Source organism: Grampus griseus, assembly GCF_964374135.1.
Source record: "Grampus griseus genome assembly, chromosome: 21".
Lineage (NCBI taxonomy): Eukaryota > Metazoa > Chordata > Mammalia > Artiodactyla > Delphinidae > Grampus > Grampus griseus.
In genome coordinates, this window is record NC_139015.1 from 6,099,400 (window position 1) to 6,115,375 (window position 15,976).

The window sequence follows — 15,976 nt, forward strand, 5'->3', positions numbered from 1 at the left end:
TCATCAGGTGTCCTTAGTCTCACGTGGACCCCCTGCATCCCTCCTGTGTAGATCTGCTGATGAAACAAAGTGGCAGTGAAACAGGTCACAGCCTAGTCAGCATCCCCCAGTCCCATCCTGGACAGGCTTTGTGGCTCAGCCTGTCTGCCCTTCTGACCTTCATACTTTCTGAACTTCTTCTAAAAGGAGACACAAGACTCATACTGGTCTGAAGGACGTACGCCTCGAAAAAACCTTCTTTTATTCAAACAACAGTTACAAGTACTTCACTTGGCTTCTGGGTCCCCTCTGCCCATGCTCCAGCCCAAAGTCAACGGATGCAGCACTTGGCTTTTTTGCCGTAACAGGTGCCTTCAATCTTTTGGAAGAGCGGGCAGGAGGAGAAGTTGCAGGTCCCCCCTTTCTTGACACATATGTAGTGGTCGGACCTCTGGCCGAAACCCGTAAGCAGGTTAACACCTATGAGAAGGGAAAGAGAGCACTTCAGACTCCGGGCTTGCAGCCACAGGGACTTCAGAACACTCGGTGAAAGCAGAACAGACAACCCTTTGCAGAGCACGTCACAGGGGTTTCCCTTCCAAGAGCTTTGCACTCAGTTGATCTGTGAGGCTGCTCATGAAATAAGGCATCTAAAGAGACCCCTCCGTCCGAGGTCTGTGCCAGCTGTGGCCAAACAGTGGGCAGCCAGAGATGAACAGCAGGGTTCTGAGCGGGCTTTCTCCTGCCCAGGGAGCTTTGGTGTACAGGGAATTCACGTTAGTCCCCAGATAGGTATTCGACCACTTTGTACTGTTGCCATCCTCTGTTTCAGAAATGCAGAAGCATCTTTCGAATTCCAGGAGCATTCCTGAACTTTCCTTTTACTCCTGTGCTGTTTAGTTACATCATTCCCTCCAGCTTGAATCCCTGCCCACCCCCCACCCCCACCCCCATCACCGTGTCTGCTGCAATCTATGATCCTTTAATGTCAGGTTAAAATTATAGCTACTCTATAAAGCTTTTATCATTTTCCCAGTTGGAATTTATTTTGTCTTCCTCCCCGTCACAGAATCTCATAATTTGAAGACCTCTAGACTCGTCTTCCACTGTATCCAGCAGAAAAAGCTGCCCTCTGATACCCCTGGCAAGCAGCTATCTAGCCATTATTTTGTGTCTCTCTGTTGCCAGGTGTTATGGCCTGAAACCCCCCCACAATGTTCCCCCCCCCATTCATAGTTGAAGCCCTAAGCCCCCGAGGACCTCAGAATATGACTGTATTTGGAGATGGGGCCTTCAAAGAACTGATTGCGGTTAAAGGAGGTATATGGGTGATCACTAATCAATAGTGTCCTTGTAAGAAGAGGAAATTTGGACACACAAAGGGACACAAGTGATGTGTCAGCACAAAGAGGAAAGGCCGTGTGAGGACAGAAGGCGGCCCTCTGTCAGCCGAGGAGGGAGGCGTCAGGAGAAACCAAACCAACACCTTGATCTTGAACTTTTACCGCCCAGAACTACGAGAAACGAGCGTCTGTTGTTTACGCCGCCCACCCTGGAGCAGACACCCTGGGAGACAGGCTTCTAATCTCTGCCTGCCGGACACTTGGTTTTCATACTGATGGAAACTGTCCTCTCAGTAACTTCCAGCTAGTGGCGCTTTTCCTGCTTTATACAGGCAAGTCTAAGCACTCTTTCAGAAGGCTGTCCCATTTTCAGTCATTCTGCTGCCTTAAAAGTCTTCTTTTTCTCATTTTTCTCAGTGTCTAGTTTCCAGACACTTCACAACCCTGTTCATTCTCCTCTGGATGTGTTCAGTTCATGGATAGACTTCCTTAAGTTTGAGGCCTGGAATAAACACAAAATACTTTAGACGTGTCCCGTCTACCAAGAGCAAAAAGAGGCTTCATCTCATTTTGTTCACTACAGAGCTGTGCTGTGCAATGTGGTGGCCACCAGCTACGTGCGGTCACATATTTTAATTAATCGAAACTACATCACCCACATTGCAAGTGCTCGATGGCCACGTGTGGCTAGTGGTTACTGCACTGGAGCATGCAGCGGTAGAATATTTCCATCATCAGAGAACATCTCATTGGACTGTGTTGCCATGGAGATGGAAGGGCATTGAGAGACACGCTGGTCCCACCGTCCGAGGGAAGCATCTTAGGCCAAGGCCACACAGTTGCTCACACAAAACACAGTCTCCTGACCTCCAGCCTGTATTCTTTCTGTACATTGTATTGGTTCCCGCCAAGGCTGTTCAAGATTGTTCCAGGTTTTAAAAGCCTCACCACAATATCGACCTCCAGTAAGATCATAGTCAACTAGACTCTCTCAATCTCCAGTTCCAGCTTTTGTTGCTCTTCATTGGAAGATGTCAGAGCTGGAAAGATACTCAGTCCAACCCCTGCTGCAAGATTGAACCCTTCCTTCAGTACGCCCTCCAAGTGATCGTTATTAGGAAGATGGATCAAGCTACTGAATGTGAAAGCCCTTTGAAATCAGAAGGTCTACACTTTCTTTTTCTTGTTGTTGTTGGTATGTGTGTGTGTGTGTGTATTTATACCAACATTTAAATATATGTATGTTTAATGTTATATTTACCCTTCCTTTTGTTGGGTAAACAGAGGAGACCCAAATACAACCAACTGTGGCTTTTTAGAGCCCAGATGGACCTCAGAGCTCAACTACTTCCACCTCTCTGTGATTCTCTCCCTAGATGAAGACGCTGAGGTCTGGCGATGCCCCCCAGGGCATGCAGTTGGCCACAGGCAGAGCCAGGACCAGAGGTAGATCCCATGACCCCCACCAGTTCTCACTCCACCTCTCTGCTAGTGAATTATGGTGTCACCACGCTCAGCGGGAACTCATTTCTGGCGTTATCTTTCAGGATCTAGTACGTTATTGGACCCCAAAGAAATAGCAACATATTTAATGTCAGGGTACTTTGGTTACATTCCTTGTTCTAGAATGAATTTGTGTGATTTTTAGCAAAGCACTCAAACTTTCTGAGCCCCAGCTTCTCAAATTTAAAATTGAGGAGACTAGATTATGTGATCTCATCCATTTCTAAGATTCTGAAGCTGGTCATCTTTCCTTTGGTGGGGAACTAACACGTTTATGGTTCCATTTAATCCTCCAAGGAATGTATCACTTTTTCCTAACTTACAGACAGGGAAACTGAGGCCCAGGGAGATTCAATGTTCCCATAATCTAATCAGCCAATGATTATATTATCTTAATAGATGCAGAAAGATATTGGGAAAAAAATCAACATTGATTCACGATTAAAAAAAAAAAAAAGCTCCTAGCAAATAAGAAACTGGAGGAAACTTCCCTAATCTGATAAAGAGTACCTATAGAAGCCTACAACATACAGTACAGTTAATGGTCAAGTATTGAAAACATTCCATGAGATTGGCAATCAGACCAGCATAACTGCTATTGTCATTACCATTCCGCATTGTACTTGAAGTACTGGCCAGGGGGATAAGAGAAAAAAAAAAAAGGTACAAGGGTTGGAAAGGAAGAAATAAAATTGTCTCTATTTGCAGACATTATGATTATATGTAGGCAATCCAAAAGGAATGAACAGGCACATTTAGCAAATTTTCTGAGATCAACATACAAAAAGGAAAAAATGAATGTTACTTCTGTATATTAGCAACCAACAGAAAAAAGGAGATAAAATAAAAACACCATATAGAAGAGCATAAAATATGCCTAGTTATAAATCTAAGAAATTATGTGCAATACCTCTATCTATAAAGAATACAGTATTTTTTTGAATTTAAAGAGGCCCTAAATAAGTAGAAATACTATGTTTAAGCATTGGAGGATTCATTATTTTTAAAATGTTAATTTTCCCCGAAGTAAGCTGCAGATTTAACCCGATACCATAAAATCCCAAGAGATTTCTTTCAGTGAAACTTGATGAGCTGATTCTAAAACATATATGGAAATTCCAAGGACCAAGAATAGCCAAGACACTCATAGAAAAGAAGGCGGGAGAATTTGCTTTACTGGATTTTGAGACTAATTACAGAGCCACTGTAATTAGACAGTGTGGTGAGGATACGAGGGCAGACAAATACAGAAGCAGGACAGCAGAAAGAGATACATGCATATGTGGAGAGTTGAAGTAGAACAACAGTGGCTCCACAGAACAGTGGAGAAAAATGGTCTTCTCAGTGGGTGGTTCTGGGACAATTGGATATTCATAGTGGAAAAAAAAACCCTTTACTCTTAGCTCGGACCATACGTGCACACTAAAAACCACTGCCAGATGGTTAGAAGCCTAAATGTAAAAGGAAAAACAGTAAAAGCCCCCAGAAAACGCCACTGAACACTTTCTTTGTGCCTTTGGGGTAAAAAAAGATTTCTTAAGGTACAAAAACGCTAACCCTAAAGGAAAAGATATGACACGTTTAACCACATTAAAATAATGTGGAAAACCTCTGCTTAAGGAAAGTTTCCATTCAGAGAGTGAAAAATTAAGGCACAAGGTAGGAGAAGATATTTCTAATACTTACAACCAACAAAAAGCTTCTATGCAGAATATATAAAGAGCTACTACAAATCATTGAGAAAAGACAGATAATCTGATAGAACATATGGGCAGAAGACAAACAGGTACTTCACAAAAGATATCCAAGTGGCCAGTAATTATACACAAAAGTACTCAACTTATTATTTATCAGGGAAATGCAAATTAAATTGCCAATGCTATGCTACTCCCCTCACCAGACGGCTAAAATTTTAAAATGATTGACATTATCAAGCGTTGACATAGATATGGAAGAACAGGCACTTTCATTCATTGGTTGTAGGAGCGTAAGTTGATATATGCGCTTTTGGAGAACAGTTTGGCATTATTCATTAAAATTCAGTAGTATAAGCACATGCTACGACCCAGCAATGCCACCACCTCTTGACACGTAGTCAGTTGAAATGTATGCGCAAACCAAGCTATATTATTCAGCATGAATGTTAACATGGTAAAACTATAAGAAATATGGGAAGTTATGACCATAAAAGTCAAGTGATGATTGCTTTTGGGGGAAAGAGGGATTTGTGACCGAGAAGCCTGGAGGAGAGCCTCTTAGGTGCTGGCCAAGTTCTAGTTCTTGGCTCACACTGTGGTTACAGGAGTGCTTGTTTTATGATAATTCATTAAATTATGCATTCGAGTTTTATGTACTTTTCTGGATACATGTTATATTTTACAATTAAAACAATAAGAGTTGCTTTTGAAAAGGTCTTCCGTGTATTCCTAGCACTGTGGGCCTCCTGTGCTATGTGCTGTGTACACCCTCTCCCATCATGCCTTGGTCCGTTTCTGTCCACTCCCCGGGCATGCAAGCTCCTTGGATAACTCACAGCCCCGCTCTTCTCCTCCCCTTTCCCAAGAATGATAGTACGTCTCTAGACTTGCGCTCATTCTTATCTTGGTCCTTATTCAGCTGGTCTGAGAAATACAGTCCAACACCTCATGTGGCGGCCTCTGGAGCGCCGTGAACCAGAGGAACATGGAAAAGAGGGAGCGCGCTTATAGGTAAGAATGAAGGATGAGGAGGGGTGAAGGGAGCAGGCCTGTTAGGAAAGCAGGCTTGTACCAGCTTCTATGCTTGCCGTGAAAAGAGAGACTCTCAAATACTACACAGTTATTAGGCCAATTATAGCTGGACTCTTAATAATCCCACCCAAGTGCAACTACAACACCAACTGTTTTTTAAGTCAACTGTAATAATAGGTGTTGGCTGAATGAAGGGCTGTTGTGATTAAGTAGCAGGAAATTAACTAGAAAATAAGTACCAGTGGGTCAGTCCCAGAAGAAAATGAGAGGAAGAATGTTCATGGCAGTGAACACAGCAGAGGCTTGACTGTTACAGAGTCATCAGGAAATAAATCTGCCTGAGGGGCATGGACAGCTGTCAGTGCTGCGGAGACGGGACACAGCCTGTGCAGGTCAGATGGTGGAGGTTCAAGGAAAAGGGCAGGTGAAAAAGTCTACAGAGAAGAAGATACATTGGAAACATGGGGGGATCTTTGGACTTTATATAAAAAAGCCACGAAAATAAAATTTCTTAAAGAGCCTTTCAGAGAGACAGGAGCGGGGAGCTCTGAGATTGGGCTTGTGGTCCTCAGGCCACGGGCAGTGGACCCTGTTCCCCGGCACTCTCCTCTGAAGTTGGATTGACAGTATACAGTTGGAGGTGCAAGTGAAGTTTTGGAACAATGTCAGAAGGGAAAATTGGGGAGCTTTTGACTAAAATATAAATTTCTTGTCCTAAAAGACCACCAGGCTAAAGCGGAGTGAGGTGCCGAAATGACAAGGGTTTTGGAGAAGAGGCCTGAGCTCTACCCCTGCCGGGACCCCTACCCCCTGCCCTGGAGGACTGCACCGCATAAGCAGCAGAAAAGCACAGGCGTGGAGAAAGTCAGGAGCCAGAACAGGGTTGGCGGCACCCATGGATCTGAGATGTGAGAGGAGCAGACACAGACACAGGTCTGAGGATCCATAGGGTGAAATCCGGATTTGCCCGCGCTGGCCGTGGGGTCCCACACCTGTGGTGATGCATACACGGACTTGTCCGTGGGAAGCGACGTGAGACTGGTCGTCTCGGAATGTGGGCCTGGGCCAGTCAGCTGGGCTCTTTCCCCAGTCAGGACAAGGTGGCTGGTTGGCAGTGTGCCAGGGGAAGGGTTGCCCACGAGTGAGTGGGTTCCCTCCCATTGCGGACATTACAATAGAGGTCGCTTGTCCACTTAGGAGACGTGCTGGTGGCTCAGGCGGTCAGTGGAGGCCAGAGAGGGTCGGACTTCACCTCTGTGGATCTTTTCAAGATATCTGGGGAAGAAATCAAATATATACAAGGCACTCCTGCAAAACAAATAACAGAACTCCAAACCAAGTGAAAACTCAGGGCCCCTCTTCCACAAACGGGTCACCCATGACGTCCCTGTTCCTAGAAACGCTTGCCGGCCACTGATAACCAGCAGTGCCTCCTATTAAGGTCATGAAAGCTTTAAGTCACTTCCATCTAGATTATCCTTAGGATAAATTGATTTGCTGGTGACATATCCAGAGGTCTCTGGGAGGTGTGGGAAAAGAATATAGGAGCTCGAATCAGAGCTGGATTCGAGTCCTTGGTATTCGCAGGCTGAGTATTTGAAAAGTCAGCCTCTCTGAGATTCCCTGCAAAAACCATCTCTAACGTGGGGATAAGAGTTGCCCCTGCATGACAGATGCAGATGCTGGGGACACTTAGTGAGATGTTTTCGGAGTTGCTCGTGGCACTATGAAGTACCACAGCCGGTGCCGTGTGACCGGCGTTTCTGAGGATGACTCTGTTTCCCCCGCATTGCTAATCGGGTGCCTCTGTCGGGTCTGCTTCGTAGGAATCAGGGGCTTGTGTCTGAGGCACCGGGGAGTGTGTTTTTCTGGACGGGATCCGAGGCCGTAGCAGGCACATTCTTGGTGCTGTTGCCAGAGTTCTGCGAGGTGGAAGGAATTCGGGCCAGCAGGTCAGAGTGACACACTCTGCGACACTCAGGTGGGAGCAGGACCAGGTGGAGATCCAGGGTCACAGGACGTTGGGCTGGGACTTGTTTTGCCTCATCCGTCACTTTAAAGGTGAGGAAACAGAGGCCCAGACTCCCGGGAATGCACATGGTATCCGTGTCCGGAGGGAAAGGAAAGAAGAGGACTGAGGATTGGGCCATGACTCTATCAGCGGCATTAATTTTGGTTAACTTGCTGATCACCTGGCAAAAGCGCAGCCGTGGGCCCTGTTTACAGGAAGACCGTCCTCACTGTCCCCCTGTATCTACTGTCCTCTCCTCTGATCAACCTCCACGCGGCAGCAAACCAGTCTCTTTTTTTAAAAAATTTATTTATTTATTTATTTTCGGCTGCATTGGGTCTTCGTTGCTGTGCGCGGGCTTTCTCTAGTTGCGGCGAGCGGGGCTACTCTTCATTGCGGTGCGTGGGCTTCTTACTGTGGTGGCTCCTCTTCTTGTGGAGCACGGGCTGTAGGTGAACAGCTGTAGCTGTGACATGCAGGCTCAGTAGTTGTGGCTCGTGGGCTCTAGAGTGCAGGCTCAGTAGTTGTGGTGCACGGGCTCTAGAGCGCAGGCTCAGTAGCTGTGTCTTGTGGGCTCTAGAGTTCAGGCTCAGTAGTTGTGGCTCACAGGCTCTGGAGCACAGGCTCAGTAGTTGTGGCGCACAGGCTTAGTTGCTCTGTGACATGTGCGATCTTCCCGGACCAGGGCTCAAACCCGTATCTCCTGCATTGGCAGGCGGATTCTTAACCACCAGGAAAGCCCAGCAAACCGGTCTCTTAAAGAAGCCGTTTCTGATTCTGTCACTCGTGGGTTTAAAACCCCCTGGGGCTCACTCGCACCCAGATGCGTTTCCTGCTGCCTCAGCCCTCGCTGGATCTGCCCCCGCATCACCATCCTGGCTCCTCTCTGCTCCCTGGCACGCTCTGTGCCTTGAGCGGCCTGCAGTGTTGCAGCTGAGGGCCTGGGAGTCCCTGCTCTGCTACCAGTCATGTGACTTCATTATTGTTATTTACCCAGAAAATGGGAATAATGATTCTTCCTCCCCCACGGGGCCACTGGGAGGACTAAACTAAAAGCGAGAGCTATGGTTTTCTGTTTCTCTTCATCTCTAGGCTTTCACACCAGCTATCCTTTCCGTCTGCTTTGTCCTTGACTTCTCTCCTTTCACTGGTTTAGTTAATTCAGGGCTGCAAATCCAGCTGCCCACTGCAGCCGGGTGGGTAACACAAATCTGTGAAGTGGGCTGAGGTGAGGCATTAGGGACCGGTGGGGTCTGCAGTGACATGGGGAGGGAGTCCCGTCTGGAGGCACAGCCGCTGTTTAGTTGCAGCTCACTGTTGCCATGTAGGAATGTTGCCACATCTTTTGTGTTTTTAAGACAAGATAACACTTACACACTGCTGTATTTAAACTGGATAACCAACAAGGACCTACTCTGTAGTACAGGGAACTCTGCTCAATATTATGTAACAACCTAAATGGGAAAAGAATTTGAAAAAGAATAGATACATGTATATGTATAACTGAATCACCTTGCTGTACACCTGAAACTAACACAACATTGTTAATCAACTATATTCCAATATAAAATTAAAAGTTTTAAAACTTTTCTAAATTTTAAAAAAGAGAAGATAAAAATCAGATTTTCTTTTCTTTTTTGTTTTTTTTTTTGGTGGCATATCCTGACTTTTAAATGTTGGGAGGAAATTAAAAGAAATATTTCTTTGAAAGTATCATGAACACCAAAATGACTTACAATTTTCCGTCCCTTAGCTTCCTCAAGGCCAGGTCAGCTCTCACTGTCATGTGTTCTCCTAGCGTCCTGCACTTAACAGCATTTCACAACACGGTTGCCATTAGTTAAGTAATTATGTAATCGGTTTTCTCGTCCCGCTCTGTTTCTGGAATGTGTAGAGATGAGACCCAGGGCTGTGTTTCCTGGCGCATCCCCTGTTCCTGGGCAACACCTGCCCACAGCAGCTCTTAACCAAACACTCCTTGAATCAGTGAGGGAACAACGTCAACCTGTCTTGATTTCTCAACACCTCGGCTGGGGTCCCATCCAGCTGATGCAGGGACCTGGGTCGCCTTGTCATTGTGACATCATTCTGCATTCACAGAAAGACCATTTGAATAAGATACAAGTGGGCAACCCGTATTTTTTTTTTCCTGACAGAGATGAAAACTGCTAAAGGGAACGTCAAGTCTTAGGATCTCCTGTAGTGACCACAGAACACTGGTTCCCCCGGGTCACGTGGGCCTCGATTTCCCCACCTGTGAAATGACCAGGTCTAAGGGCTCTTCCAGAAAAGGAGTGAACTGACCCGCGCGGGGGCTCAGCGTTGCTGAGCAGCCCCCGCTCCCTCCCTGCAGTGACCCCGCAACTGTGCGGCCCACGGGCAGGGTGGGTATGGTAGGGGCAGCTGCAGCAGCTGCGACAACCCCTGCACAGCAGTGAGGACGCAATGACCAGAAGCGCAACCGGTGCCTGAGGGTAAAGCAGAGACCTGCGCTGTGGCCCCGGGGGACTCAGGCTGGGGGCACCTGTGTGTTCCAACGCGGAAGACACCTGGGGCTCTTTCCACCCAGATAACAGCATCCAGACAGCACGACATCCCCCAGAAAACACTCGTGTCGAGTTTGCCCTTGCCTGTGGCCCTCTTTTAAGATGCAAACGTCTTGGGACAGTAGAGGCACTGCAGAGGTGGTGCTTGCCGTGCAAGGACCTCGGCCGCTCGCAGCCTCCCAGCTTGAGCTGGGAGGTGGAGGGTGGGTGCTAATCTTGCCTTTCTAGAAGACGAGCTGGGGTCAGCAACTGGTCCTGAGGGCCCCGGTCCCCATCCTGGGAATCCATTCACTGATAGTTCTGTCCAGACAGGGCCTGCCTGGCGTCGGAGGACAGCGTCTTAGCTGATCCCGCGTGCACTAAGTGCTGCACGATGTTAGCTGATGATTCAGGAGTGATTAGTAAGTTTATCTGCTCCTGCACATACCCTTGGGGACACTTTCATTTTCTGAACTCTGCATGAGATGCTCATAATCATATTTACATGTCATAGACTGAAAAGAGCTCTTCACGTTAACAGAGTGACTTTCAAACATTTTGAGTGTACCTGAGCTGCAGTAAGAGATTTTGCACGGCTACTCAGTACGAACACACATGCAATGAGATGAGTGTGATAAAACAGAGGAGACGCTGACTGCGTGGCATGCACTGGTATTTTCTATTCTTTTGAGAAAACAAGGTTGCAACTCACTAAATTAATTTCTCCACCTCTCTTATGCATTCCACCTGGAAACCTTAAAACTCTGCATTGGAATACCTCTGAACCCAGTTGTCCGAGGGGAACACTGAGGCACCCCTGGAGCAAATTAGGCACGTCTGCACACTAAAATGATGGCCTGGAGAAAAGCACAAGTGGGTCTTTCAGAGAATTCCAGAGCTCTAACACTATTAGAGCCACCTGCCACAGCGCGCTCAACTCGCAGATGCGGAAACTAAAACCCAGAATGTGAGACTCGCTCAAGATCACTTAGTGAGCGAGCGACGGGGCTGGGGTAAAATGTGTCCCGATTCTGCCAGAAGAGTCTCACCTTCTCTTACGTCAGGGGCACTGCTGCCTTGACCCAGGGGAGCTGGGCCTGCCACAGAGCTCCCCTGCTCTGCACTGGGGAATGGCCCACCCTGGAGGATGTGAACCGATTTCTCAAGGAAGGTGGATCTGACTGCCTGCACACAGGTGAGTCAAGGATTCCAGCTGAGCTGGTCTTGTGGGCGGGGCGGGAAGCATCTGCTTGCAGCAGGCCACCTGGGAGAGCCCACCCCGGGACCTGGAGAGAGATGGCGTGGCAGCCTGCACCTCTCGGCTGCCTCGCACCCTGACCTCTCAGGGTGAGCAGACGTTCTGCAGATGGAATAGGTGATCCCCTTCCCCATAGGATACTTTCAGGATGCCCGAGACAAAGACAGGGCTGGGAGGTGCTGGGAGCTGCCTGGCGCGGGCCTCACATCCCTGCCAAGTGCAGAGGGAAGGGAGCCCTAAGGGACAGACAGAGAGACGGGAGTCTGGCCCTCCTGCAGCTCGGCTGCCCTCAGGCACCTGGGAGAATCGTCCTGGGGATGCTCCAGGCAGGCGCGCTTGCCCCTAGCGGCCGGGATGGCCCGGTAGACTTCTGCCCACAGCCTTCTGCCCCCAGCAGGCCGCTCAGCCTCGAGGATGCCTTCCTGCTGATCTGTCCTGGGGACACAGAGGCCGCTGTTCTTAGACTCAGCCCCAAGTCCCAGCCCCGGGGCGGGCGCTGCAGCAGGTCCCCAGCTCACCTGTGGCCAGCTGTGAAAAGAGGAGGCCGAGAGTCAGCAGCAGCAGGTAGAGGACCCTCATGGTGGTGGCAGGTGGCCCGGATCCCCGGGGAGGGCAGAGGCTTCTTGGAGGCTGAGCCCTCAGAGGCTTCCAGCGGCTGCAGTGTCACTGTATTTATAGGGCTAGAGGATTGCGCAATCGCACAGACTGATGTGAAGGGTGGTGTCGCAATCCTTAGAGTGAAATGCTAAGAAATAACCCTTTACGGCAAGCCCTGAGTCAGCCGGGAGTCACGTGGACACACTTTTCTCTGGCTGGCTGCAGCTGGACCCAGCTCTCGGCCTGCAGGCGTGGAGGCAGTCCTCCGGTTCTGTTTTGAGTCTCAGCTGGGCAGTTCAGCTGCCGTTCCCAGAACAGGAGCTCCTGCTAGAACCCCTGTCTCTGGGATGGCTCAGGGAGCCCCGAGAGGCGGCCCCGGGGAGGCACTGAGCCTGGTGGCTGCCCGGCTGCCATCCGGTGTCAGGCCCTTTAGCTGATGAGACCCCAGACTTCACCCTCTTCCCTTAGAAAAGCCGAGCCCGTTCTTTTAACCTTTAGGGATGGAATTTTCCTCAGGCCCAAGGTTGACTAATACTAGCCTTTTGAGCTTCTGTTGCTTTTAAAATTAAGATATCTCTGAAATCCTTTTTAATCTATGGGCCTCTTATATCACTGAAATTTATTTTTTTTTTATCAAGACAATTTTTTTAGAGCAGTTTTAAGTGCACAGCAAAATTGAGGGGAAGGTACAGAGAGGTCCCATAAACCCCCAGCCCTGCCCATGCATAGACTCCCCCGCTAGCTACAGCCCTCACCAGATGGTATGTGTGTTACAGTAACGAACCTCCGCCGACACGTCATTGTCACCCGAAGTCTGGAGTTGACATTCGGGTTCACTCTTGGTGTTATACATCCTGTGGGTTTGGACAAATGGACAGTGACAGGTAGCCATCATTATAGCGTCCTACAGAATAGCTCCGCTGGCCTAAACACCCTCCGTGCTGTCTCTTCATTCCTCCCGTGTGTGCTCAGCTGCTGACAACCACTGATCCTTTTACTGCCTCTACTGTTTTGCCTCTTCCAGAGCGTCATATAGTTGGAAGCACACAGCATGTAGCCTTTTCAGGTTGGCCTCCTTCACATAAACATATGCATTTACATTTCCTCGAGGTCTTTTCATGGCTCGATAACTCATGTCTTTTACTATTCCATTGTAGATGTAATATAGTTTATTTATCAAGTCACCTACATAGGGACATCTTGGTGGCTTCCAAGTTTGGGCAGTTATGAATCCAGCTGCTATAAACATTTGTGTGCAAGTTTTTGTCTGGGCATAAGTTTTCGGTTCCTTTGGATAACTACCAAGGAGTGCGATGGCTAGATCGTATGGTAAGGGTATGTTTAGTTTTGTAAGAAACTGTCTGTCTTTCGAAGTGGCTGCACCATTTTGCATTCTCAGTAGCAGTGACGAGAGTTCCTGTTGTTCGACATCCTCACTGGCATTTTTTTTTTTTTTTTTTTTGGCGGTACGCGGGCCTCTCACTGTTGTGGCCTCTCCCGTTGCGGAGCACAGGCCTCGGACGCGCAGGCTCGGCGGCCATGGCTCACGGGCCCAGCCGCTCCGCGGCATGTGGGATCTTCCGAGACCGGGGCACGAACCCGCGTCCCCTGCATCGGCAGGCGGACTCTCAACCACTGCGCCACCAGGGAAGCCCCTCACTGGCATTTGGTGTTGTCTGTGGTCTGTACCTTGGCCATTCAGAAACATGTGTAGTGGTATCTCATTGTTCTAATCTGCATTTCCCTGATGACGTATGAAACGGAGCATCTTTTCATATCCAGCCTTTCTTTCTCCCAAGAAATGTGTTTCCAGGAAGCTTCCAACTGTGGCTTCTCCCAGAAGGCGAATCCCTAATGTGGCCCCTTGGAGTCAGGAGGTCCGGGGTCCAGACTGGGCTGAGTCTTCCTGAGCTGCCTGGATTGAAACATTCTTTCAACTGTCAAACTGGGATGTTGTGTTAGCTAATCTCTAAGCAGCTCTCAAGTTCTCATCAATTCTAAAGATTTAAAAAATATTTTCTTTATCGTTAATTTTCATTGTAATTCTGTCGGCAACTTTCCTGATGTCTCTGTCAGGGTTCTTATTTGCAGGCACGAGAAGCAGCTCTGGCTGACTGAGCAAGAGAGGAGTTTGTTAAGAGGATGTGGGGTAGGGCTTCCCTGGTGGCGCAGTGGTTGAGAGTCCGCCTGCCGATACAGGGGACGCAGGTTCGTGCCCCCGTCCGGGAAGATCCCACATGCCGCGGAATGGCTGGGCCCGTGAGCCATGGCTGCTGAGCCTGCGCGTCCAGAGCCTGTGCTCCGCAACGGGAGGGGCCACAACAGTGAGAGGCCCACGTACTGCAAAAAAAAAAAAAAAAAGAGGATATGGGGTAGCTCACAGAATCACTGGGTGCCTGAAGAACCTGGCTTATAAGCTCTGCTTCCAGAAACAGTGTCCAACCTCCTGCAAGGGACTGGTCCGAGGAGGACACTGTGCTGCAGCCACTGCGCGTGAGACAGAGGAGCTTGACTTTGCAGCTGCTGCTGCCGCGAGCAGAGCGCCATCTGTACCACAACGCCACGCGCCTTGCGGACACTTCCACTGCACCCCTACCAGTGAGAGACAGAGACGGAGGGAGGGAGGGAGGCTGGGGGGAGAGAAACAGAGAGAGACAGAGAAAGAAAGAAAAGGAAAGAGAAAAAGAGAGATCAAGGCAGAGAGAAATGGAGAAAGTTAGAGGGAACTAAAAAGAGAGAGAAATAATAAGAGATAACAAAGACAGAGGCAGAGAAATAAAATGAGAGAAATAAAGAAATAGAGAAGCACACGTACAGAGACAGAGAGAAGGAAGCGCAGGATCAGGTCTCCTCTTCCCCGCCCTTTTCACCTTGAGCCCCACCTTTGACGCCACTGTACCACCTGCCTGGGTCTGAGTCCCACTTGCCGGGTCTGGGTGGCAGAACCTTGGGCATAGGACCAGCCGCAGGAGAGCCTGGGAAAGCAAGAATGTGGCATATTCAGCAGCTTTGGAGGGTCCTTTCAGCCTCCCGCTAAGCTCCGACAGTGAAGAATTCCCCAAACGCTCAAAGGGGTGAAGCCGTCACGTGGACAAAAGAAATGCAAGCGTTCATCACACTCAAACTCATTCATTCTTTCATTCACTGATTCAAGTGTATGTATTCGGTTCCCATTACATACCAGGCGATCTTTAGGGGCTTGGGGTGCAGTGAGGAACAAGCTTTCTAGTGGTTTCCTGCAAAAGTCTAGTTGGGGAGACAGATGAGGGGACAGACGGTTGCCGTGACGCTTTCTAGGCGCTCTGATGGGTGGCATGTGGGGACCACGGGCCAAGGCCAGTATCTGAGGCAGTGTATGTGAGTTGAGGCTTTCAGTGTCATCTGAACAGTTTTGGTTTTCTCCTTAAGCAGTAGGGAGGCCATGGACGACCTGAATCAGAGGAAACACATGAGCCAGTTGCTGGTTTAGAAAGCGTCTCAGGCAAGTGTGGAAGTGGATGGAGAGGGGCAGGATTGGACTCGGCAAGACAAGGGAAGAGCTGGTGCAGGGTCTTAGCTAAGGTCGTGAAGGGGAGATGAAAGGACACGTGGATTCAGGGGACGTTAAGAAGCAGAAGTCCAGCAGACACGGAAGGAGACAGAATGAGCGAGTTCTGGCTCGGTGTAGGTAAAAGGTGGTGTCACGGACTGAGGCAGGATAAACAGGAAGAGGAGGTGATTCAGGGAAATGATGGTGAGTTGCAGATACGTTTGCACGGAAAGAGTGCCTCACGTTGGGCTCCCCTAGGAGAGTGTGAACCGAGAATTTGAGTGAACATGGGGACTTGGGAGACGTAAAGGATGAGGTGAGGGGAGAGTTGGTGTGAAGAAGAGGAAGCAGATAGAAGTGTGTTATTAAGGCCACCGTTGACCACAGGAGCTTTGTACCCCCAATGCCTCTTACTCCGTGGTTAAAACTGCTCTTAGCGGGATGCTAATTCCTAGGCGTCGTGACCCCAACATTCAGAAGGATAAGGGGCGAGCTGCCTGGG